At 44.2% G+C, this 26,246-nt stretch overlaps 1 long non-coding RNA gene across 1 annotated transcript; it reads right to left on the bottom strand.

Moving 5' to 3' along the window:
• Positions 1–7,282: 7,282 nt before the first annotated feature.
• Positions 7,283–19,837, bottom strand: LOC307196910. The gene is made up of 3 exons (XR_013831281.1): positions 19,699–19,837; positions 9,819–10,031; positions 7,283–8,688 (listed from the first exon to the last, which is right to left on the bottom strand). It is a non-coding gene; the product is annotated as an uncharacterized lncRNA (long non-coding RNA).
• Between the last annotated feature and the right edge of the window lie 6,409 nt (positions 19,838–26,246).

Raw genomic sequence — 26,246 nt, 5'->3', positions numbered from 1 at the left:
GTGCTTCTACGTCAGTCCCCAGCGCGGCGCGCCCCGCCCCCTTTCACGACAGTTCTGAGCACAGCGCGGCCCGCCTTTGCGTCACCCAGAAGGAGGCTGTCTCTGCCCCACCGGGGAGCGTCCCGCATTGTCCCCGCCCCTTACCCTGCCTCCCCGCCCACGCGACCTCGGAGGCGTTACTCCACAGCCTCAAAATCGCGAGATTTCTGAGAATTCTCCCCCGCCCGCGCGGTGGGCGTGGACCTAGGCCCCGCCCCCACCCCCGCCCTACATTGTGGACTGTGCTATGGGCAGCCTGTGCTTTTTTTTGCTTCAGTTGGCTATTTTTCTGGAATCAAATTACAGTAGTGATTAATAGATTTTATTTTTTATATCTGGAGTAAAGGATTTGTTAGTTTTATAATTTTTCTTAAGAACAAGCATATGTATTTAGTAGCTCCATTGCATTAGAACAGTTTTAATTCACAGTGACTTGTGAAATCCACCTTCTTCAGGCCTGTGTTGAGAGCTTCCTGTTTTATCAAGTCATGGGTGGAGAAGAAGAGGCTATCCTGTTAGGTGGCAGGATGTTTACAAGTGACACTGCTTCTTCTAAAACATTGGTTCTTTTCAGACTTTTCAATTTTACACAAAGGCTAGAGTAAAATGGTAACAGTAAACCCGCCAACTAAAAATTGGCACTTGCCATCTACCTCTACAAGGATTAAATCCCAAGCCTGTTGCAAAAATCTTGGCTCCCTGTGCACCGATGCCAAATAAAAATATGGAGACAGAGGTTTGGAAGATAGGAAGTAGCGAGGCTTAATTTTCTTTGCCAGGCAAAGGGAAGACAGTAGGCTAGTGCCTCAAGAACTGTGCCCCATCCCACCAACCTTCCTGGGGAATTACAGGGATTCTTATAGGGGAGTTCGCAATCCGAAGTAAGTGACAAGGATCAAAATGGTGAAGGTCATGCATTCTTCTTGCATTATTTCAAAACAGTCACCGCTGGAGTCAAGCAACCCGGTAACTGCATCCCCCAGCCCGGGTTATCGGTCTGCGACCTCCTTTCTGAAATGCAAACAACTACAAGGGGCGATTTGCTACAAGAGGTTACAGGGGGAGCAAATACCAGGTGCAGAATGTAAATTACAAAGGATTGGGGTGACAGGTTAGCTTTGTGAAGGACAATTCTAACTACAGACACTACAGATTAGTAACAGTTAAAATAAAACTAGGATTAACTCTTTCAGGCCAGGTTATGTTTCTTCTCTAGCCTGTTCACTGTTCCCTTTATTTTCCTTGTTTTTAGGAGAGGGAAAACTTCATTTTTAGCTTTGCTGCAACAATCCTTACCCTAAAAAAAACCTCATGATTTCTTTTTTCTTAAATTTATTTATTTATTTTTAATTATTTTTTATTTTTGGCTGTGTTGGGTCTTCGTTGCTGCGTGCAGGCTTTCTCTAGTTGCGGCGAGCAGGGGCTACTCTTGGTCGCAGTGCGCGGGCTTCTCATTGTGGTGGCTTCTCTTGTTGCGGAGCACAGGCTCTAGGCGCGCAGGCTTCAGTAGTTGTGGCGCACGGGCTTCGTTGCTCCGCAGCATGTGGGATTTTCCCGGACCAGGGCTCGAACCCTTGTCCCCTGCATTGGCAGGCGGATTCTTAACCACTGCGCCACCAGGGAAGTCCCCAAGACTCGTGATTTCTTAAGGACAAATATTTTCTGACTCCCGCCAGAGTCAATAACAATTATTGCCAGGCAACTTTTAACAACCTTGTGTCTTTTTGTCTTTATAAGCCCCTGACCCTTTCTCTTCCCTAGAACACTCTTTAAGGGTTACCTGAATCTGTGTCTCCTGCCAACTAAAAATTGTCACTCGCCATCTGGCTCTGCAAGGATGAGGTCACCAGCCACTGCAGTCTCAAAACACACCCTGAAAGGAGTTCAGGGTAGAGATCAGGAATGAGGCACTCTGCTCTGGGAAAACTGGCAGAACAGGTCTTCAGACAGGAGATTTTATGAGCCCAATTTCTTGCATTTTCTCATATCGAGAGAAGCATCGGGACTTCCCTGGTGGTCCAGTGGTTAATAATCCGCCTTCCAATGCAAGGGACATGGGTTCAATTCCCTGGTCGGGGAACTAAGACCCCACACGCTACGGGGCAACTAAGCCCACGCGCCGCAATTACTGAGCCCCCACTCTGCAACTAGAGAAGCCCGTGTGCTGCAACGAAGAGCCCACACGCTGTAAATGAAAGATCCCACGTGCTGCAACTAAGACCCCACGCAGCCTAATTAATTAATTAAAAAAAAAGAAAAGCACTAAAATCATTAACTGAGACATCCACTCCTTGTAACTAGCAGCAACCGCCTCATGACCAGCTGCAATCTTCTGCCAACATGTGTGCTTGATTGCACGTATCTCCCTTCACCAAAATCACATATATACTGACCCCATTCCCACCCCAACCTCTTCAGAGCAGTTCCTCAGGGCTATCTCAGAGGCTGTCTCCCAGGCTATAGTCCTCATTTTGCCCCCAAATAAAACATAACTCACAACTCTCACGTTGTGCTTTTTTTTTTCCCAGTGGACACTCCCAAACACAATTCTTAAGATCCCAAATAAACCCTTTTCTTGTTTGCAGTCTCCTGCAATTTTTTTTTTTTTGGTTGTCACACTTAGCATTATACATGTAAGATTCATCCATGTCTTTGCATAGGTTGATGGTTCATTTCTTTCCATTGCTAAATAGTATTTAATTGCATGTGTATGGGAGGAAAAATAATTTTACTTCTATACTTCTGTGTTCTTAGTTGAGATCACTCCTATAAGATACATTAACAAAAGAAAAACAATCAGAAGCTTAATAACGTACATACATCCTGTGAATTTGGGAGATACCCAGGAAAACTGAGTAAGTCCCTGAAATGGCCCAAGCCAGCTCCTCAAATGCCATCCTCCGCTAAAAGCAAAAGAAAGGTGTTAGGCGAGGGGGGAACCCGGTTAAAGGAGGTTATCAGGCAAAGCACAGTAAAAAAAGAGTATGGTTGTTATGCAGATTTAAGTCCGGGCCTTCTCCACTGATAAGAGTTTCTTGAGATAGTCACCCTTCTATTCCTGGTACTGAGAGGGAGACACCTTCATAAATGTAGATTTCCATTATAAATGTAAATTTCCCTCCCCAAAAGGGTAACTTCTACTCGAATTTCAGAGATTCTCCTGTCTGTTTTTCTAAATTAATTGGTTCAAAATAATCCTTATGCCAAAGAGGCATATATGGGGTGTCATATTCCACTCCCCTTAACATGGATGTGCAAGTTTTTGTTTGAACCCCTGTTTTCAATACCTTGGTGTCTATAACTAGGAGTTACACTGTTGCACCATATCGTACTGTACATTTACCTTTTTGAGGAAATATCAAAATATTATACATATAGCCTGCACCATTTTACATTTCCACAAGCAATGGTTAAAACTTCCATTTGCAAAAAAAAAAATGGGCTTCCCTGGTGGTGCAGTGGTTGAGAGTCCTCCTGCCGATGCAGGGGACACGGGTTTGTGCCCCGTTCCGGGAAGATCCCACATGCCGTGGAGCGGCTAGGCCCGTGAGCCATGGCCACTGAGCCTACGCGTCTGGAGCCTGCACGTCTGCAGCCTGTGCTCCGCAACGGGAGAGGCCACAACAGTGAGAGGCCTGCGTACCGCAAAAAAAAAAAAAAAAAAAAAAAATTCCATTTGCTCTACCTTGTTGCCAATATTCATTATTTTTTATTTTTCTTGACAATAACAATTCTAGTGTGTTTGAAGGGGTATTGCATCATGGTACTCATTTGCATTTCCATCATGACTACTGATGTTTGACATCTTTTCATGTCCTTGCTGACCATTTGTATATCTTGTCTGGAGAAGACTCAGGTCAAGTCCTTTGTGCGTTGTAAAAATTGAGTTCTTTGTGTTTTTGTTGTTAAGTTTCTTTTTAAAAAGTTAATTAATTAATTAATTAGGTTCTTTTGGCTTGTGTCGGGTCTTTGTTGCTGCACGCAAGCTCTCTCTAGTTGCCGTGAGCGGGGGCTACTCTTCGTTGCAGTGTGCGGGCTTCTCATTGTGGTGGCTTCTGTTACTGCGGAACCCAGGCTCTAGGCGCGAGGGCTTCAGTAGTTGTGGCACGCGGGCTTAGTTGCTCTGCAGCATGCGGGATCTTCCCGGACCAGGGTTCGAACCTGTGTCCGCTGCATTGGCAGGCAGATTCTTAACAACTGTGCCAGGAGGGAAGTCCCTGGTAAGTTTCTTGATACATTCTAAAAATAGACTTTTATTAGATATAAAATGTGCAAACATTTCCTTCCAATCTGTGGGCTGTCTTTTCACTTTCTGGATAGCATTTTTGATATGATAAAGTTTTTAACTTTGAGGAAATCCTATGTATCTTTTTTTTTCTTTCATTGCTTGTACTTTCGCGTCAGATCTAAGAAACTATTACTAAATGTAAGATGATAAAGATTTATTCCCTTGGTTTATTTGAGAGATTATAGAGACATCCCTCGGTATCCACTTTGCTAGGGTTTAGGTCTGTGGTCAGAGTCAGTGTCAGGGCTTAGGGGTCAGGGTTAGGGTTAGGATTATGGTCAGAGTTGGAGAATCAGGATAGAGGGTGATGGTTAAAGGGTCAGGGTCAGAGATTAGAGTTTAGGTGTCAGGATCGAGGGTCTAGAGTCCAAGGTTAGGGTTGTTAGGTTTAGGGTTATAGGTTAGGGGTTAGGGTTATAGGCTGTGGTGTTAGGGTTAGATTTAGGTTTAAGCATAGCCCACCCTCGTCCCCCTTCTCCTTCTCTGAGGCTTCCAGGATGGACATTATTCTCCCAAGGTCACACATTAGTCAGGTAGGTGAGCTGTATCATTGTGTTTGGGCTCTGAGAGAAGAATGAATGTCTGTACTTGTCTCTGTTTCGAATCCAACTCAACCTCAGTCAAGGGTTGTGGAGGGCATCAGAAATCAAGCAGTTTCTGTCAGCCTTCCCTCCTGCCTGGAAAGGATGGTGCTGGCCCCACTCTGCCTGGGCAGACCTAGGTTCCAGCACAGCTCTGACGTGAGGGCACTCAGAAGACATGTGTGGATTTATTCAGGACTGGGTGCAGTGACTGGCTGGCCCTCAGGTGCTGCCTTTTTGAGGGCTACTGAGGCCCTCCTGGGACTTGATGAATCTTTTGTCCCATCTGAGTGGGCATCAGTAGAAAATCAAGTCTCAGACAGGATAGCCCCTTGACCTCTGAGCATCCAGGCAGGCATCTGTGGTTCTCCAGCTCAGGCCAGCCTGGGCCCTGTCAAGCTCTTGTTGCCAATTACTGAGCTGACCATGCAGCTGTGCAATTGAACAGCTACCTGGGCAGCGTAGACATCCCCCTGGATGTTTCCGTTCCCTACATCCATGTGATTGAGAGAAGTGTCTCTTCCCTCACAGCCTCGTAGCTGGCCAAGAGAGGTAATAACCCTCCGAACATGGAGTGTGGCCCTGCTCACAACATCCAAACAGCAGACTATTACCCTAAAATTATTTGGCTTTCCAGTTGTAATAAACTTTGACACTCATACTCATTAAGACTCAAAGATATGAGGGTCACTGGGCCTCCCAATGGGCAGTTTCTCACTGAGGCCACATGGTCTCAGTGAGCCATGTGAGTTTAGGGCTCAGCCCCTGTGTCCTCCAGAAAGCTTGCCAACTGTGGATTGTGTGGCATGGAATAACCCTTGAAGCTCCCACTGCTTCACTGAGCAAGAGTTTACTTACCACCCAGCATTTGGTCTCAGCTCTTTGTAAAGGAGAGAGAAGAGACTGGAACATTAGCAATTTTGTTCTTCAGGAATGGGTGACTAATGTGGCCAGGGGGCAGGTGTGACTCCTGGGCTCCCCCCACCAGGGACGTGAATGAAGTCTGTGTGCCTTTTGAGGCACATGGGCAATCAGGGCCAGTCTCTGATGTGAGGACCCGATGCCCAAAGCAAGAGCCTGGAGTTTACCACCAATAGAAAAGTTGCTATTTTAGCAAGTAGAAGAGCTTCTTGCCATCAAGGGAGGACAGCAAGAGCCGTTGATGGGTGGCTGCAGCCCCTGACCCTAACTGAACCCCTTCCTTCTTTGGGCTTCAGATTCCACAGCTGTGCAGTGATCTGTCAGTGATACAGAAGCAGCTGCTTTCCCCGACTGGGTATCTGTTCTCATGGCCAAGTCCAGCAGCTCAGCTTTCCTTGGGGGAACTGCTTGTTACCCGCTTTCAATCCAAACATTTCCAGAGGGCAGACCCCACATTCCACCCACATTGAAGATGCGCTTCTGATCCACATCTAGCCAATCCTATGTTCTATCCTCTTGGTGCTCTGATGGGTTCAAGAATGAGAATGTGACCCAAGCCAAAGGCATTTTAGACCATGGCTTTTCATGGGAAGGAGAGACCCTTTCTGGTAAAATGGACATTGAGTGGTATCAGCCTGGAGTTGCTCCAGGAGGCCCTGGATGCAGTGAGAGAGACTGTTCCTGTGAATGGGGCCACCCCAAAGCAGGACAAAGGATTGGCGAGAGACCAGATCACACTGCAAGAGAGTGTTTTCTATAGAATTGCCACAATTAATGAACAAATATCGATACCTTATTATTAACTGAAGTCCATATTTCATTTAGGTTTCCTTCATTCTAACTTTTTGTCTTCCAGGATGCCATCCAGGGTATCACGTGACATTTACTCATCATGTCTGTTTAGGCCCTTCTGGGCTTTCACAGCTTCTCAGACTCTCCTTGTTTCTATGACACTGACATTGGTGAGGAGGTCTGGTCAGGTATTTTGTAGACTGTCCTGCGCTGGGATTTACTTGGTGTTTTTCTCATGATTAGGCTTGAGTTATGGGTTTTGAGTAAGCAGATCACAGAGGTAAAGTGATTTCTCATCACTTTATATCAAGGGAACAGGCTCTCAAGGCAACTTATCACTGTTAATATTAACTTTGGTTACCTGCCTGAGGTAGTGCTTGTCAGATTTCCCCACAATGAAGTTAATTTTTTTCCCATTTCCATACTGTGTGTCTTCCTTAGGAGGAAGTCACACTGGGAACCAGCACCTATGGAGGCAGGAGTTAGCTCCACCTCCACACTCCGTGGATGGCTGAGTGTCTACATCAATTATTTGGAATTCTTCTACATAGGAGATTTCTATTCAACCCCATTCATAAAAAAACCCTATGCAGTTACTTATTTTTACCAACATGGACACCTATGGATAGATTTTTTATTTTTATTTTTTAAATTTTGTGTTATTATCCAGCAATCCAGATTTGGTTGCTAAGTTCATTCCCACTTTGGCTATTGAGAGCTCTTTCCATTGTTTTCCTTTGACATCATTTCATCCTGTGGATTTGTTTTCTTGGTAATTCCTTTCTGATACAAGATTCAAGATTGGCCTGGCTCATATATTTACTGTCTCAGTCCTAGTGTCAGCCATTTCTTCGAAGAGCTCTGGTTCCTTTTACTAGAAAATGGTATTAAAAAGTTACATATAGCTTCCCGGGCGGCGGGGACGGAGGTGGGCTTGGCGGGTCCGCAAAGCCTTGGGGCCGGCCCCAGCGCCCGCCCCAGCGCCCGCCGCCGGCCGAGCCCTGCGCCCGCGTCTCCGTCCAGGGTCGCGGTGGCCGGAGGTGCGCCCAGGTCCCCGGGACAGGTGGGCGCTGATGTCGCTTGTGTTGGGGCGGGGAGTGCGGTGCGACGAGGTTCCGGCGCCTCCGCGGTGCATCGCAGGTCCGGGGATGGGGGCGCCGCGGCTTGCTACGCTCTCCGCACTTTCCCGGCTCTGAAGCCTCGAGAACACGGCTAGGCAGCAGTAGTTTAGTGGGGAATTTGCCTGCTGGGAACTAGGGGCCTGCTGGGGTCTCAGTTCTTGGCTGGCCCCGGAACACGAGGTTGCCAGGCGTGTGACGGCAGCAGGTAGGAGTGAGCCGCTGGTGCAGTGATGAGCAGGAAAGGAAGAACACTGGCTGTTGGTCTGTGAACCTAGGCAAGAATGACCAGCCAACACAATCCAGACCAAGGTCCGTGGGCCCAGCTCGGTCCTGTGCGGCTGGTCAGTGGAACAGACCTGCAGGTGTGGCTCTTGTCACTCTCGGACTGGCTTCAGGACAGATCCTGCTGATGAGCCCAGGGCACTGCCCTCAGTTCTCCAGGAGAGTGCGCCTGAGTGGAGCCGGGGCGTGTGCCCGACTCAGCACCGTGACCAAGCATGCCCAGTCTGCCGGCAAGGGCAGTGGGGAGCTGGGGGAAGTCATGGCCTTGGGAATGTCCTCTGATGAAAAAGAACCTGCAGGCTTATAAAATAACTTTTATGTGGAACGTTGGTGTGTTGAAAAGCAGTTCTGTGTGCTTTTCCCCCTTGGTGTGGATCAGCAGTGCTGAGGCAGCAGGTGTGATGCAGAAGTGTGAGCAGAGACCGTCTGGAATCCCCAAGCTCCAGGGAAACTAGAGCTGACAGCAAGCCAGTGAAGAGGACAGGAGTTAGGGGGCTGGTGGCAGTGGCGGCAGCCCAGCAGGTGCTCCTCGTCTCAAGGCCCTAATCCTGGCTCCAGCCGGGTGGTCAGGGGAGCTGCAAAGTCTTCTGGGCGAGCAGAGCTCACAGTTCTGAGCTGTTCTTCGCTGTGTTTGGGTCATCTCCCCCCATCCAAGGGGAGAAATCTAGATGAGGTTTAAGAATTAGTGCTTTAAGAATGTGGATCTCATAGCTGAAAACTTGGAACACGTGTTTTCAGCACAAGGTGTTAAAGTGAACGGAAGGATTTAACGCCTTTTCAAGGAGGGTGTCTCCCTGTGGCAGAACTAGAGAATAAATGGGTCTTGAATAAAAAAAAAAAACCAAACATATGGTTACCAAAGGGCACACAATGATTCTCTAACATAGTATCCTAAGTGAAAGAAGCCAGGCTCAAAAGGATGCATACTGTATGACTCCATTTATATAATATTCTTGTAAAGATAAGACTATAGGGACAGAAAATAGATCAGTGGCTAAGAAGTGGGGGAGGGACTGACTACAAGTGAGTATGGGAGAATTTCCTAGCATAATGCAATTGTTCTATATCTTGATTGTGGTGGTTTTTACATAACTATATACATTTGTCAAAATAGGTAGAACCATGTAATAGAATAGGTGAAATTTATAATTATATAATTTAGAGTTATACATACCTTAAATAAAAATACAGTAAAAAACCTTTCCAAGAAAACCGTAAAAAAAAAAAAAAGAAGCCAAGGGATAAATTAGGATGATGGGATTAACAAATACAAACTATTTCATATAAAACAGATATTCAACAAGTATCTATGTACACAAAGGAAGGGCTATCAATGCTCTCTAATAACCTACATGGGAAAAGCAGCAAAAGATGCATAGATATATGTACATGCATAACGGAGAAGATTCTCTTTCCTACAAAATACACAACATTGTATATCAACGTTACTCCAAATAAAATAAAAATTAATCTAATTTAAAAATGATAATGAGAGAGACGATTTGGGTGTATGTTCTGGTACATTCCACTCTAACTTACAAGGCCCAAAGAGGATTTTTCCTAAGGCTCTGGTTGCCGGGATAAACACAGTTGGGCCTGAGGAAATCCTGCTATTTGTGGCCGTTTCCCACAAAAGCAACCTCAAAAAGATTGTTTATGGGTAATGATATTCACAAGGACTGCTGGGCTCTAAATGATACCTTCCCTAAGAAATGTCCAGGGGTAAGTGTTCAAAATGATTGAAAACAGGGCAGACTATCAAAAAGGCAATTTCAAAAGGTAAATTCTACTCACACTGTTTTTTTCTTTTGCGGTACGCGGGCCTCTCACTGTTGTGGCCTCTCCCATTGCGGAGCACAGGCTCCGGACGCGCAGGCTCAGTGGCCATGGCTTACGGGCCCAGCCGCTCCACGGCATGTGGGATCTTCCCGGACCGGGGCACGAACCCGTGTCCCCTGCATCGGCAGGCGGACTCTCAACCACTGCACCAGCAGGGAAGCCCTTGCACTGTTTTTGAAGAAAAAAAGCCCATGAAAATATGCTCAACATAGCAGTTAGCAGACACATGCAAATCAAAACTACAACGAGGGCTCTGCTTCCACTGGTCTAAAACACCATCACCAAACTTTCCAATGAATAAATGGTGGAGAGGTCATGGAGAATAGGAAATCATTTTATGGTGCTGGTGGGATGTAAACGGTAACAGCCACTGTAGAGAACATTACGGAAGTGCCTTTAAAATGTAAAAAAAAAAAATCTACCATATGATCCAGTATTGCTACCCCTAAGAATATACACAGAAAGAAACGGAATTCCAAAAGACACGTGCACGCAAGCGTGCACTGCAGCACCATTTACAATACCCAAGATGTGGAGACATACAAAATGTCCATGGACAGATGCACAGATAAAAAAGACGTGATACATGTACACAATGGTATATGACTCTGCCATGTAAAAGAGTGAAATAATACCTTTTGCAGGAACATAGAGAAAACTAGAGATAATCATACTAAGTGAAGTCAGTCAGAATCAGAAAGACATATTACATGATATCACTTATAGTTGGAATCTAAAAATACATATCACTGAAATAATTTAGAAAACATAAACAGACTCAGGGACTTAAAAGCAAACATATGGTTACCAAAGGGGACAGAAGGGGACAAGGGATAAATTAGGAGGACGGGATTAACAAATACAAACTATTACATATAAAACAGATATTCTACAAGGATCTATGTATACCAAGTAAGGGTTATCAACATTCTCTAATAACCTATATGGGAAAAGAAGCCGAACATACATTGATATACGTGTATGTATAAATGAAAATGATTCTGTCAACCTGCAACGTACACAACAGTGTATATCATTGTTACTCCAATAAAAAGTAAAGATTAATCAAATTAAAGAATTGGTAATGAGACACAAGATTTGGGTGTTTGTTCTGGCACATTCCTCTCCAATTTACAAGCCACAAACAGGGTTTCCGCTAAGGCTCTGGTTGCAAGGGCAACCAGAGTTGGGCCCCAGAAATTCTGCCGCCTTGTGGCCGTTTCCCTCAAAAGCAACCTCAAAATGACTGCTTATGGGCACTTAATATTCACAGCGACTGCTGGGCTCTAAATGATACTTGCCCTCATAAAAGATCCAGGCCTAAAAGTTCGAAAATAATTGAAGACATGGCACTCTTTCCAGAAGGCAATTTCCACAGGTAAATTCTATTCAACACTGATTATGAATAAAAACAGCCCATCAGAACATGCTCTACATAGCAATTAGCAGAGACATGCAAATCAAAACTACACCAAGGGATCACTGGCACCGGTGTAAATAACCATTATCAAAACCTGACAATGAATCAATGGTGTAGAGGGTATGGAGAAAAGGAAAGCCTTTTATGGTGATGGTGGGATGTAAATGGTAACAGCCACTACAGAGAACATTATGGAACTGCGTTTAAAAAGTAAAAATAGTGCTACCATATGATCTGGCAGTGCTACCTCTAAGACTATATGCAGAGAATACTGGAAATCAAAAAGACACATGCACCCAAGCATGCACTGCAGTACCATTTACAATACCGAACATGTGGAGACATACAAAATGTCCACGGACAGATGAACAGATAAAAAAGATGTGATACATGTACACAATGGTATCGTTCCGCCATGTAAAAGAATGAGATAATGCCATTTGCTGGAACATAGATAAACCTAGAGGTAATCATATTATATAAAGTAAGTCAGAATCAGAAAGATAAATATCATGATATCACTTATAAATGGAATCTAAAAATAAACACCATTGAAATAACTGAGAAAATATAAACACACTCAGGGATTTAAAAAGAAAATATATGGTTACCAAAGTGGACAGAAGGGGTCAGGGATTAATTAGGAGGATGGGATTAATAAATTCAAATTATTTCATATAAAAAAGATATGGGGCTTCCCCGGTGGTGCAGCAGCTGAGAGTCCGCCTGCCGATGCAGGGGACACGGGTTCATGCCCTGGTCCAGGGAAGATCCCACATGCCGCGGAGCGGCTAGGCCCATGAGTCATGGCCGCTGAGCCTGCGCGCCCGGAGCCTGTGCTCCCCAATGGGAGAGGCCACAACAGTGAGAGGCCCGCGTACCGGAAAAAAAAAAAAAAAAAAGATATGGAGGGCTTCCCTGGTGGCACAGTGGTTAAGAATCCAACGCAGGGGACACGGGTTCAAGCCCTGGTCTGGGAAGATCCCACATGCTGCAGAGCAACTAAGCCTGTGCGCCACAACTACTGAGCCTGCACTCTAAAGCCTGTGAGCCACAACTACTGAGCCCACACACCACCACTACTGAAGCCCACACACCTAGAGCCCATGCTCCGCAACAAGAGAAGCCATAGCAGTGAGAAGCCCGCACCCTGCAACGAAGAGTACCCCCATTCGCCGCAACTAGAGAAAGCCTGAGCACAGCAACAAAGACCCAATGCAGCCAAAAATAAATAAATAAAATAAATAAATTTAAAAAAAAAGATATGGAGCAAGGTCTTATGTATACCAAGGAAGAGCTATCAACTCTAATAACCTATATGGGAAAAGAAGCCGAACAGGCATAGATATATGTAAATGTTTAAAGGAAAAAGATTCTCTATACCCACAAACAACACAACATTGTATATCTGTGTTACTCCAATAAAAAATAAAAATTAATGTAATTTATTATTTTTTTAAATAAATTTATTTTATTTCTGGCTGAGTTGGGTCTTCGTTGCAGTGTGCGGGCTTCCCATTGCGAGGGCTTCTCTTATTGCAGAGCATGGGCTCTAGGTGCACAGGCTTCAGTAGCTGTGGCTCACCGGCTCTAGAGCACAGGCTTAGTAGTTGTGGATCATGGGCTTAGTTGCTTCGCAGCATGTGGGATCTTCCCAGACCTGGGCTCGAACCCATGTTCCCTGTATTGGCAGGCAATTCTTAACCACTGCGCCACCAGGGAAGCCCAATTAATGTAATTTAAAAAGTGGTAATGAAATATCACAAAGACAAACAAACCAATCCAAAAATGGGCAGAAGACCTAAATAGACATTTCTCCAAAGAAGATAAACAGATAGCCAGCAAACACATGAAAGAATGCTCAACATCATTAATCATTAGAGAAATACAAATCAAAACTACAATGAGATATCATCTCACACCAGTCAGAATGGCCATCATCAAAAAATCTACAAACAATAAATGCTGGAGAGGGTGTGGAGAAAAGGGAACCCCCTTGCACTGTTGGTGGGAATGTAAATTGATACAGCCACTATGGAGAACAGTATGAAGGTTACTTAAAATACTAAAAATAGAACTACCATACGACCCAGCAATCCTACTACTGGGCATATACCCTGAGAAAACCATAATTCAAAAAGAGTCATGTACCACAATGTTCACTGCAGCTCTATTTACAATAGCAAGGACATGGAAGCAACCTAAGTGTCCATCGACAGATGAATGGATAAAGAAGATGTGGCACATATATACAATGGAATATTATTCAGCCATAAAAAGAAACGAAACTGAGTTATTTGTAGTGAGGTGGATGGACCTAGAGTCCGTCATACAGAGTGAAGTAAATCAGAAAGAGAAAAACAAATACTGTATACTAACACATATATATGGAATCTAAAAAAAAAAAAAAGGTCATGAAGAACCTAGGGGCAGGATGGGAAAAAAGACACAGACCTGCTAGAGAGTGGACTTGAGGACATGGGGAGGGGGAAGGGTAAGCTGGGACGAAGTGAGAGAGTGGCATGGACTTATATACACTACCAAATGTAAAACAGATGGCTAGTGGGAATAGCATAGTGCATAGCACAGGGAGATCAGCTTGGTGCTTTGTGACCACCTAGAGGGGTGGGATAGGGAGGGTTGGAGGGAGGGAGACATAAGAGGGAAGAGATATGGGGATAAATGAATATGTATAGCTGATTCACTTTGTTATAAAGCAGAAACTAACACACCATTGTAAAGCAATTATACTCCAATAAAGATGTTAAAAAAAAAAAGACAGAAAGATAATTTTTGTAAAGAAAACAACTCTTTGTAACATGAATAAAAGCCAATCAGTTCTATGCAACCAAAAAAAAAAAAGTGGTAATGAGACAAAATTTGGGTGTTTGTTCTGGCACATTCCACTCCAATTTAGAAGCCCCAAACAGGATTTCCACGAAGGCTCTGGTTGCCGGGGCAACCAGAGTTGGGCCCGAGGAGATTCTGTCGCCTTGTGGCTGTTTCCCGCAAAAGCAACCTCAAAACGATTAATTATGGGCATTTAATATTCACAAGGACTTTTGGGCTCTAAATGACACTTGTCCTCAAAATATGTCCAGGCCTAAATGCTTGAAAATAATTGAAAAGACGGCACACTTCCCAGAAGGCAATTTCAACAGGTAAATTCTACTCACACTGTTTATGAAGAATAACAGCACAAGAAACATGCTCAACATAGCAGTTAGCAGACACATGCAAATCAAAACTACAATGAGGGATCAGCTTGCACTGGTCTAAAACACCATTACCCAAATTTACAATGAATAAATGGTGGAGAGAGCGTGGAGAAAGGACATGGTTTTATGTTGCTTGAGGATGTAAATGGTAAGAGCCACTATAGAGAACATTACGGAAGTGCCTTTAAAAGGTAAAAAGGGATCTACCATATGATCCGGCAGTGCTACCCCTAAGAGAGTATGCGGAGAAAACCAGAATTCGAAAAGACACATGCACCCAAGCGTGCACTGCAGCACCATTTACAATATCCAAGATGTGGCGACATACAAAATGTCCATGGACAGATGAACAGATAAAAAAGATGTGATACATGTACACAATGGTATCTGACTCCGCTATGTAAAAGAATGAATTAATGCCATTTGCAGGAACATAGAGAAAACTAGAGATAATCATACTAAGTGAAGTAAGTCAGAATCAGAAAGACAAATATTATATGATATCACTTATAGTTGGAATCTAAAAATATGTACCACTGAAATAATTTAGAAAATATAAATAGACTCAGGGACTTAAGAAGCAAACATGGGGCTTCCCTGGTGGCGCAGTGGTTGAGAGTCCGCCTGCTGATGCAGGGGATACGGGTTCGTGCCCCAGTGCGGGAAGATCCCACATGCCGCGGAGCGGCTGGGCCCATGAGCCATGGCCGCTAAGCCTGCGCGTCCAGAGCCTGTGCTCCTCAACGGGAGAGGCCACAACAGTGAGAGGCCCGCATACCGCAAAAAAAAAAAAAAAAAAAAAAAAAAAAAAAAAGCAAACATGGTTACCAAAGGGGACCGAAGGGGACAAGGGATAAATTAGGAGAAAGGGATTAACAAATACAACCTATTTCATATAAAACAGATATTCAACAAGGATCTATGTATACCAAGGAAGGGCTAACAACACTCTCATAACCATTATGGGAAAAGAAGCTGAACATGCACAGACATACGTATATGTATAAATGAAAATGATTCTGTATACCTGCAACATACACAACAGTCTATATAAATGTCACTCCAATAAAAAAAGTTAATCGAATTTAAAAATTGGTAATGAGACACAAGATTTGGGTGTTTGCTCTGGCACATTGCTCTCCAATTTACAAGCCACAAACAGGGTTTCCCCTCAGGCTCTGGTTGCCGGGGCAGAGTTGGGTCCGACGTAATACTGCCGCCTGGTAGCCCTTTCCCAAAAAACAACCTGAAAGCGATTGCTTATGGGCACTTAATATTCACAAGGACTGCTGGGCTCTAAATATTATTTGCCCTCAAATAATGTCCAGGCCAAAGTGTTCAAAAATAACTGAAAACACAGCACACTTTCAAGAAGGCAATTTCAACAGGTAAATTCTACTCACACTGATTATGAATAAAAACAGCCCATAAGAACATGCTCAATATAGCAATAAGCAGAGACATGCAAATCAAAACTACAACAAGGGACCACATGGCACCGGTGTGAATAAACATCATCAAAAATCGACAATGATAAATGGTGGAGAGAGCATTCAGAAAAGGAAATGTTTTTATGTTGCTTGTGGGATGTAAATGGTAAGAGACACTATAGGGAACATTATGGAAGTGCCTTGAAAATGTAAAAAAGTATCTACCATATGATCTGCAGTGCTACCCCTAAGACTATATGCGGAGAATACCAGAATTCAAAAAGATACATGCACCCAAGCGTGCACTGCAGCACCATTTACAATACCCAAGATGTGGAGACATACAAAATGTCCATGGACAGATGAACAGATAAAAAAGGTGTGATACATGTATACAATGGTATATGACTCTGCCATGTAAAAGAATGAAATAATGCCATTTGCAGGAACGTAGAGAAAACTAGAGATAATCATACTAAGTAAGTGAGAATCAGAAAGACAAATATTATATGACATCACTTATAGTTGGAATCTAAAAAGACACACCATTGAAATAATTTAGAAAAGATAAACAGACTCGGGGACTTAAAAAGCGAACATATGGTTATAAAAGGGGACAGAAAGGGGCAAGGGATAAATTAGGAGGATGGGATTAACAAATACAAACTATTACATATAAAACAGATCTTCAACAAGGATCTGTGTATACCAAAGAAAGTCTATCAACACTCTCTAATAACCATTATGGGAAAAGAAGCCGAACATGCATAGATATATGTATGTTTAACAGAAAAATATTCTCTAGCCCTACAACAAACACAACCTTGTATATCGATGTTACTGCCATAAAAAATAAAAATTAATCTAATTTAAAAAGTGTTAATGAGACACAAGATTTGGGTGTTTGTTCTGGCACATTCCACTCTAATTTACAACCCCCAACAGGATTTCCCCTAAGGCTCTGGTTGCCGGGGCAACCAGAGTTGGGCCCAAGGAAATTCTGCCACCTTGTGGCCGTTTCTCACAAAAGCAACCTGAAAGCGATTGGTTGGGGGCACTTAATTTTCACAAGGCCTGCTGTGGTCTAAATGATACTTGCCCTCAAACAATGTCCAGGCCTAAGTGTTCGAAAATAACTGAAAACAGGGCACACTTTCAAGAAGGCAATTTCAACAGGTAAATTCTACTCACCTGATTATGAATAGACACCCCATAAGAACATTCTCAACATAGCGGTTAGCAGAGACATGCAAATCACAACTAAAATGAGGGATCACCTGGCTCCCGTCTGAGAGGGCATCATCAAAAATCGACAATGAATAAACGGTGGAGAAAGCATGGAGAAAAGGAAATACTTTTATGGTCCTAGGGAGATGTAAATGGTTACAACCACTACAGAGAACATTATGGAAGTGCCTATAAAAGATGAAAAAGGATCTACCGTATGATCCGGCAGTGCTACCCCTAAAGAGTATCAGGCAGGAGATAGATGGGCTCCAGGCTAGACATTTACAACTGGCCTCCTGTTCACACTTGTTGGGGTAAGAAGAAGATGGGCTCCAGGCCAGACATTCATTACCAGCCCCCTGTTTACATTTCCTGAAGCAAGAGACAAACGGGCTCCAGGACTACAGATTTATGACTGGACTCCTGTCTATATTTCGAGATCTGCACCTCGAAAAAACCAGCAACAGAAATAGGGTAAATAACTGGACATTGGACATTTTTATGGCAGGGACAGAGTGGGACTAAACCCTGTTAAAATATCAAGAAGTGCTTCCCTGGTGGCGCAGCGGTTAAGAATCTGCCTGCCAATGCAGGGGACACGGGTTCAAGCCCTGGTCCGGGAAGATCCCACATGCCGCAGAGCAACTAAGCCCGTGCGCCACAACTACTGAGCCTGTGCTCTAGAGCCTGTGAGCCACAACTACTGAGCCCGTGTGCCACAACTACTGAAGCCTGTGCACCAAAACGAAGAGTAACCCCCGCTCACCACAACTGGAGAAAGCCTGCACGTGGCAACAAAGACCAACGCAGCCAAAAATAAATAAAATTAAAAAAACAAAACTATGCAATGTATTGAACAACTGTAAAGGTGTGAAGTAAAAACACATGATCATATCAATTATTGCAGAAGAAGCTATAATCAAAATCCAGTGCTATTTCATGACACAAACAATCAAGAAAGTAGGAATAAAAGGAAATTTGTTCAATATGAAAAAGAGTAGTATACAAAGCCACAGCAAACATCACGCTCAATGCTAAAAACTAAAAGATTTACTCCTGAAATCAAGAACAAGCCCAGTAAGCTGGCTTTCACCACTGTTAATAACGTACTGGAAGTTCTACCCAGAGTTTTGAGGAAAGAAAGAAAAGGCATCCATGTGTGAATGGAAAAATTAAAACTGTCTATTCACAGAACACAGATCACACCATCTTATATATAAAACTCCCTATAACAACAAAAAATTATCTGACTAGTCAATAATTCAGCAAAGTTATAGGAAAAAAAAGTCAATTCACAAAAATCGTATCTTATACGTATATACTAGCAATAAATAATCTGAAAAGAACTTATGAAAACAATTCCATTTAAAATAATGTCAACAGTAATATTTAGGAATATATTTAATCAAGATACAAGACTTGCTTTTATGTATCTAAAGTTGTCTGTATGTTTGAAATTATTGGAAAGTAAATTACTTTTCAAAACACTATGTCAAAACCATGCCAGAAAAGCAGAGAAAACATCAAACTTCCATATAGAGGCCAAGCCTTACCCAGATCCAGTTCACCCAAAGTCCACATGTAATTTAGAAACTATATTAGGACTTCCCAATATAAAGGACTTCCCTTTCTTCCCTGTTGTGGATGACCTGGATGTGGTAGAAACAGTGGGATTTTGGAATTCCAATTTTCCACATCATTCCACCAAAAAACTATTAGAAATAATAAATGTAAAGATGCAAAATCAACACACAAAAATCAATTGCGTTTCTAAACACTAATAATGAACCATCAGAAAGAGAGAAAAAAACCCTATTTACAATTGCATCAGAAAGAACAAAATACCAAGGAATAAATTTAACCAAGGATGTGAAAGACCTGTACACTGAAAACTTAGAGACATTGATGAAGAAATTGAAGAAGACACAAATTAATGGAAAGAAACCCCGTGGTCATGGAATGCAAGCATTACTGTTGTTAAAATGCCCATTCTACCCAAACCAATGTACACAGTAAATGCAAGCCCTCCTGAAATTCCAATGCTATTTTCCACAGAAATAGAGCAAATCCTCCTAATATTTGTGTGGAACCACAAAGGATCCCGAATAGCCAAAGCGACCCTGAGAAAGGAGAACAGGCTGAAGGCATCTCCCTCCCTAACTTCACAGTCTATTGAGAAGCTACAGTCACCAAAACAGTGCAGAATTGGCACAAAAACAGGCACAGGGACCAGAGGAACAGGACAGAAAGCCCAGAATTAAACCCATATGGGTGGGGTCCATTAATTTATGACAAAGGGCCAAGGACACACCAAGGGGAAGGACAGCCCCCACAATAAACAGTGCTGGGAAAACTGGACACCCCATAACTCATACCGGCTACACTGCACACCAAACCGGCTACACTGCACACTGCATACCGGCTACACTGCACACCAGCTTTCCACATCAAGCCCCTCTGGGTCGTCTGTAAACAGACCCCCGCCCCTCAGCAGTCAGCCACCCACAGGAAGCTTCTCCTCACTTCTCAATTTTTCTCACCTTTTCCTCCCAGCATCGTCTGGGTCGTCAGGAAACCCAGCTCCCGTCAGCGTGGACGCAGCTCCACTTTGTCCTGAAGCCGAAACCCCAGCAAGTCCTAAGGAGACTGAGCTCTTATCAGCAGAGAAGCTGACCCCGTCGCCCCAGCCAAAGCTCCCGTGGTGCCTGCGGAGACACAGCTCCTCTCCGCTGCGCTCAGAGCCGAGCCGGCAGAGAGCGCGCATGCGCTGTGGGTCAGAGACGCGAGCTCAGCGCCACCCTGTGGTCAGTGGGGGAAGTGCAGGCCGTGCCTCCCTCCCAGGTCACTGGCAGAACTGCCACCCCCTGCTGGCAGAACGGCTGAATCCATTACACTGTGGAAATTCAAACTGAAATGGAGACAATATCCCATAACTTTTCTAAAAATAGTTAAAGAACAATGAATTGGAAACCATATGGAATGAAATAAATGTAGACGCAAACTTTACAACTTATACCAAATTCACTCAAAATTATTCATGGACAAATTTTAAATGCAAAACTATTCAAAATTATAGAAGAAAGCATAAAAGAAAATTGACATGAGCTTGGGTTTGATCATATAGTTCACAAGCTTTGTGGTTTTAACACACAACACAAACAAGCAACCCAGAAAGAAAAACAAGGGATTCTGTGGATTGCATAAAATTAAAGATTTCTACTGGGTGGAAAACCTCATTCAGAAAATTAGAAGAGGGACTTCCCTGGTGGCGCAGTGGCTAAGAATCCGTCTGCCAATGCAGGGGACACAGGTTGGAGCCCTGGTCGGGGAAGATCCCACATGCTGTGGAGCAACTAAGCCTTTGCACCACAACTACTGAGCCTGTGCTCAAGAGCCCATGTTCCGCAACAAGAGAAGCCACTGCAACGTGCAGCAACAAAGACCCAACACAGCCAAAAATAAATAAATAAATAAAATAAATTTATATTAAAAAAACCTCAAAACTCAAATTACCAGTGTCAGGAAGGTAGAAGGTCATCACTACAGTCCTCTCAGACATTAAAAGGATTATAAAGGAATATATACTTATAAGTTGAAAAACTTACATGATGTGGACCAATTCTTTGAAAGATATAAATAAAAACTTAAAGGAAAATAGATAAACTGAATAGTCCTATATCTATTAAAGAATTTAAATTCACAGTTGAGAACCTACAAATAACAACAACAAAAAAAACGCCATCTGTGAATTCTGCCAAGCATTTAAAATAGAAATAGTATTAATTCTACAAATCTTTTCCAGAACATAAAAGAGGAAGAAACACTTCCTATCTCATTCTATGATACCAGCATGACTTTAACACCAAAACCAGAGAGCAATATTATAAAAAAAAAAAATCAATATCCCTCATAAACACAGACACAAAAATCCTCAACAAAGTATTAGCAAATTGAATTCAACAATGTATATAAAGGATAACACATCATGACCAACTCAGGTTTATCCCAGGAAGGCAAGGCTGCGTCAACATTTGAAAATCAATCAATGCAATTCACCATATTAATAGACTAAAAAAGAAAAACCATATGATCATCTCAACTGACACAAAAAAGCATGTGACAAAATTTAACATCCATTCCTGGGCAAACTAGGAATAAAAGGGATGGCATCACAGGAAAGGAAAAGAAAAAAGAAAAACAAAACCCAAAACATGGCGCCTGCCAGCTCCCATTCCTGGAGAGAATCCCACCAGGCCTCTGCCCCTCAGACCAATGCTTTTAACTAGGGAATGAGTCTCCTTCACACCCAAGTCTGGGCACTGTTCAAAGGGCTGCCTCTGCGCTGGGCCCTGGGGTGCGGGAGTCTGCACGCGGGCCTGTAAGAGCCGTTCCTCAGCTGGCTGGGCCCCGCCGGTCTTCAAAACCAGATGCTGGGGGCTTTTCTCTCAGGAGCCCATCTTAACAGTTGGGCTGCCGATGTCGGGTAGAACTCTCAGCTCCCCAGGGAGAAGCACCAGGTTTTGAGTTCCCTCCCGGTTGTGGGTTGCTGGGCCACAGGTGGAGTTAATGGAGAGATCGTGTCTCTGCATTTCCTACCCCCTTCAGTGTGCCTTCCCTCTCATTTGCCCGATGGGAAAGGGTCGATCTGCCAGTTTTTAGGTTTTTTTCAGAAAAAACTTCTCCATGTACAGCTGTAGAGTCGGTGTGTCTGCAGGAGGAGGTGGGTTTAGGATTTCCTACACTGGCATCTTGAATCAGATCCTAGATAATTCATGTTTCTTATCATTTTTGAGCCACAGACAGATCCCCAGATAATCTGATGAAAGCTCTGGGCCCTCTCACAGGAAAATACATACACACACATATGGAGGGTAGTTCACAAACAATCTCTGGAGGTTATGAAACCCTCGAAGGCCTTCCAGGGCCTTCCAGGAACCACAGGGCCCAGCATGAAGCCCCATCCCAGGGACTTGGCGCTGCATTCCCCTCATGCCTTTCCACAGAACTACAACGCTCTAGGGCCTCCTTTCCACCCTTTAAAGCCCATGCCTCTTCCCACCTTCCCTAAACCTTCTAACAACCCCACTCTGAGCTGATCTGCCCCTCTGCAGAATCCTTCATCTACACAAGCCATGTGGTTCTAGGATTATCGTAGACCCCCTGCTTTTCTTGTCCAGGACTTAATGTTGTCTCTAGAGGATAAACTTTGCACACAATAGGTTCTCAGTTTTGTAATCTGTCAATATTGTTTGGCTTAACACCCCAGGTATACCTCACAGAGGCTAGTCTTTGAATATCCCTTAAATGGCATTTCTCATGCACCATAGAACATGGTCCTGAGCTTTGATTACTCTGGGAAAATGATATTGGGGCTCGGCACAAAAATAGCCTTTGGGAGGAAAGTTAAAACAACTGGGTAGGGAATCACATCTTCTTTAACATATCAGAGGTAAGCATTGCCTTTAACCAAAACACAGACTATTTTTCTTGTATTTTTCCTTTCTTCTCACTGATATACAAACTGAGGCACATAGATATTTGCTCCTAGTCCCATAACATATCTCTGAAGCCCAAACTGGATTGAAAGTGGACAGCAGTGGCCCTTTCAGTTTCTAAAATGCTACTAAGTAAAACAATACAAAATGTCAAACACCAAGAAGCACATCACAGCGTCTAGGTAAACCCTTCCTCGATGTGTAAACGGAATTAAAGCTGAGGGGTCATATCTGACTAAAGAGAAAGTACTCACCTGGGGCACATGGAGCCAGCAGGAAGGAAGGTTTACTAGCTCCGGGATGCAAAGCAGGAGGGAGTCAGGAGCGTTCCCCTGACAACGAAGAAAGAACTTTGGAGAAGCGTGGGATCACTCTGCTTCACTCGGTTTGGGGACAAGAGCCCCAATCTCCTAAGTGCCTGAGGCTAGGGTAAACTCAAGGTGAAAATAAGAGCTGCTGCCCCCCCAGGAACCTGACCGAGCTTTAGCATGAGGCTGAGCTGTCTGCCAGGGTCCCATGAAGGCACAGATTGAGATTAGGGCTTCTAGGATGAGGCAGGTCTAGATTTGAGTCTCATTTCTACAACTTCTAACTTCTGACCCTAACCCTAACCACCCTGAATCCTCCCCCTTGCGATGTCAGAGTCGACGGGTTCTGTGACTGTGGGAAGAGGAGCGCTGGGAGGGGCCATCATGCAGGAGGCACTGAGGATGCTCCCAGCCATGAACGGAGAAGACCCCTTCCTGCCACATTTGCCTCCAAGACAACCAGCTCTGTCACCATGTTCCTTCCTCTCCTCACTGCTAACCTGCCAACCACAGCCTGTCCTTCCTGCCTTCTGAGGTCTGAAACATACCCTCTGGAGGACTGGAGCTGTGACACCTGCAGGCCCCGGAGTGAGGGACGGGGACGGGGCAGGAGGGGTGGGAAGACAGCACCGATGCCCATGACCAGGGTGCTTGGCTTCCACCATCCTGCAGGGAAGGCCAACCAGAGCTGTCCCCATGGGAGGACCAACCTGACATGAAGAAGACGGCCTGGTGTGTGAGCTGCCAAAACGTCCCTGGATTCCTGGCCCCATGAGGCCAAGGAGGACTGACTCGCACAGATTTGCCCCCCAGGAAGGTGTTCAGGTGCAGCAAATGAAACACCCTGTTGGCTGCGAGATTCCATGGACCATCGAGGCACATTGCAAGTTGGTCTCAGACCCTGCTTTGCCCTTTCCAGACCCTGACTTCTGTTCATCAACCCAGACTCAGTTCACCTTGCCTGCAGCCCTGCAGGTGGCTATGGCAACCATTACTGCTCCACCAGCTGCCTGGAAACTGGCCCAAGCTCACCCTTATCAGCAGCCCCCTTTCTTCCGATCAGGACTCATGTGAGCCCTACTGAAGGTGGGGGAGCCCTCCCTGGACCCAGCTCAGCGCGGTAAGCCATGTCTTCCACCCCGGTTGACACTGGCTCACCTGCATTGCCTCCAACGCTCAGGCACAAGATGCTGAAACCCTAAAGCACTTACATTTCCAGGTAAGAGAGAAGCATGCCGCCACATGCTGTGGTTGGTTTTAAAGGCTATTGCTGCCAATAGAGCTTGTCAGAGGAGGCCCTGAACCTTGGGATCTGGTCCTGAAGAAGACCAGTGAGGCTGTAGCTGTCCTGCTGTCTGGTCACTCGCCAAGAGAGCCACCCCATCCTGCTCAGACCGAGAGCAGCTACAAGTGCAAGTCCCAATTTTCATCACATGGTTCTTCCAGAGGAAGACACAAGGAAGAAGTAGAAAATTAGGTCAGGCGGGGAGACAGGCAAGATATTCCAGCTAAGAACATCCAAGGTGCCACGAAGAGAACACAGGAAATAGCACAGAGGGAGAAACCTGTGAAAACCAAAAGAGCAGACCCGGAAGCCTGTTAGATGCTGGACAGAGACCTCAGCAGCTACCCCTCTGGGAGGGACAGCCCTTGGAAGGGGAAAACTGCCTTCCCTTCCATATCAGTATACAAGATTTACTCATTTTTCATTCAAAAAAAAATTTTTTTTTTTGCGGTACGCAGGCCTCTCACTGTTGCGGCCTCTCCCGTTGCGGAGCACAGGCTTCAGACGCGCAGGCTCGGGGGCCATGGCTCATGGGCCCAGCCACTCTGCGGCATGTGGGATCTTCCCGGACTGGGGCACGAACCTGTGTCCCCTGCATCGGCAGGCAGACTCTCAACCACTGTGCCACCAGGGAAGACCTCAACAAATGTTTTGAGTAGATACTGTGTGTAGTACATGGAGTTTAGGCACTGTTATTAAATATATGTGTGTTACATGTAAGAGTAAATACACATATATGTACTGTTAAATATGTACATTGGTCATTTGTCATTATCAAACACATTTACACATTTTTGTGAGTTATTCTGTGAAATAAAATTCTTCATTAACTAACCCACATGCTTACAACACAGGAAAAACAATGCTCATAACAATGATATTAAGGCACAATAAGATGTAAATATTAATGGTACCTAAAGACTATCAAAGGAAGATATAACACCTTATATTTTAATGCATTATATGCATTACATATTAGTCTGCTCAGGCCACTATAACAAAATATCACAGACTGGCTCAAACAACAAATTTATTTTCTCTCAGTTCCAGAGGCTGGAAGTTCAAGATCAAGGTGCCTTTAGGGTGGGTTTCTGGTGAGACCTCCTTTCCAGGCTTGTAGATGGCTGCCTTCTTGCTGTGTCCTCACGTGGCCTGCCCTCTGTGTGGATGGGGAGAAAGACCTTTGGTGTCTCTTCCACTTATAAGAACATGAGTCCTATTAGAGTAAGGTCCTGCTCTTATGGCCTTATTAACCTTAATTATCTCCCTAAAGACCCTATCTCCAAATACAGTGACACTGGGGATTAGCACTTCAACATATGAATTTGGGAGGACATGATTCAGTCCATAACACATAATACAAGGAAAGTCATAATCTATTCTATACAAAGCATACATGGGAAGGAAATTCGTATCTATGATGTGCCATTTATAAGACAGGTTTAGTTATGGCCAACTTATCCAAGGTGATAAAATTAGTAAAGCAGAGAATAAGTGATCAAATATTGATCTGATTCCAAAATCTATGTTGTCTTCATTATACAAACTAGGATAGATTTATTGTAAAAACAGTGGCAATTCTTCTATGCCCTTTGCAACGTGACTTTGAAGCTCTTCTTTTCAGGAGGTAGAGACTGTTCCCCCATCCCTTGAATCTGAGTCATTAAGACTTACTGTGGTCAATAGAATGTGGGAGAAGTGATGATGTGCCAGTTTCCAACTTAGGGCCAAAAAACCTGTGTACTTTTGCTCCATCATTGATGGATACAACTTACTCTGACAATTCTTCCTGAAAGTCAGTCAAAATTTTAGCTGCCTTCTAAGTAACATGTTACAGTCCTGGAGCTCACATTCCAGGGCTTTCTCCTCCTCTAGGTCCACCATCAGAAAGTAGCCACAGTAAAGCAGAGACTAACAAGACACAGCACCCAGCCCCAGAAAATGGAGGCCCATATACAACAGTGGAACATCTGATATCATGGTCCTGTGTTGCATCCCTT

Source organism: Stenella coeruleoalba (assembly GCF_951394435.1).
Source record: "Stenella coeruleoalba genome assembly, chromosome: 14".
NCBI lineage: Eukaryota > Metazoa > Chordata > Mammalia > Artiodactyla > Delphinidae > Stenella > Stenella coeruleoalba.
This window is presented reverse-complemented; position numbering and strand designations above follow the sequence as displayed.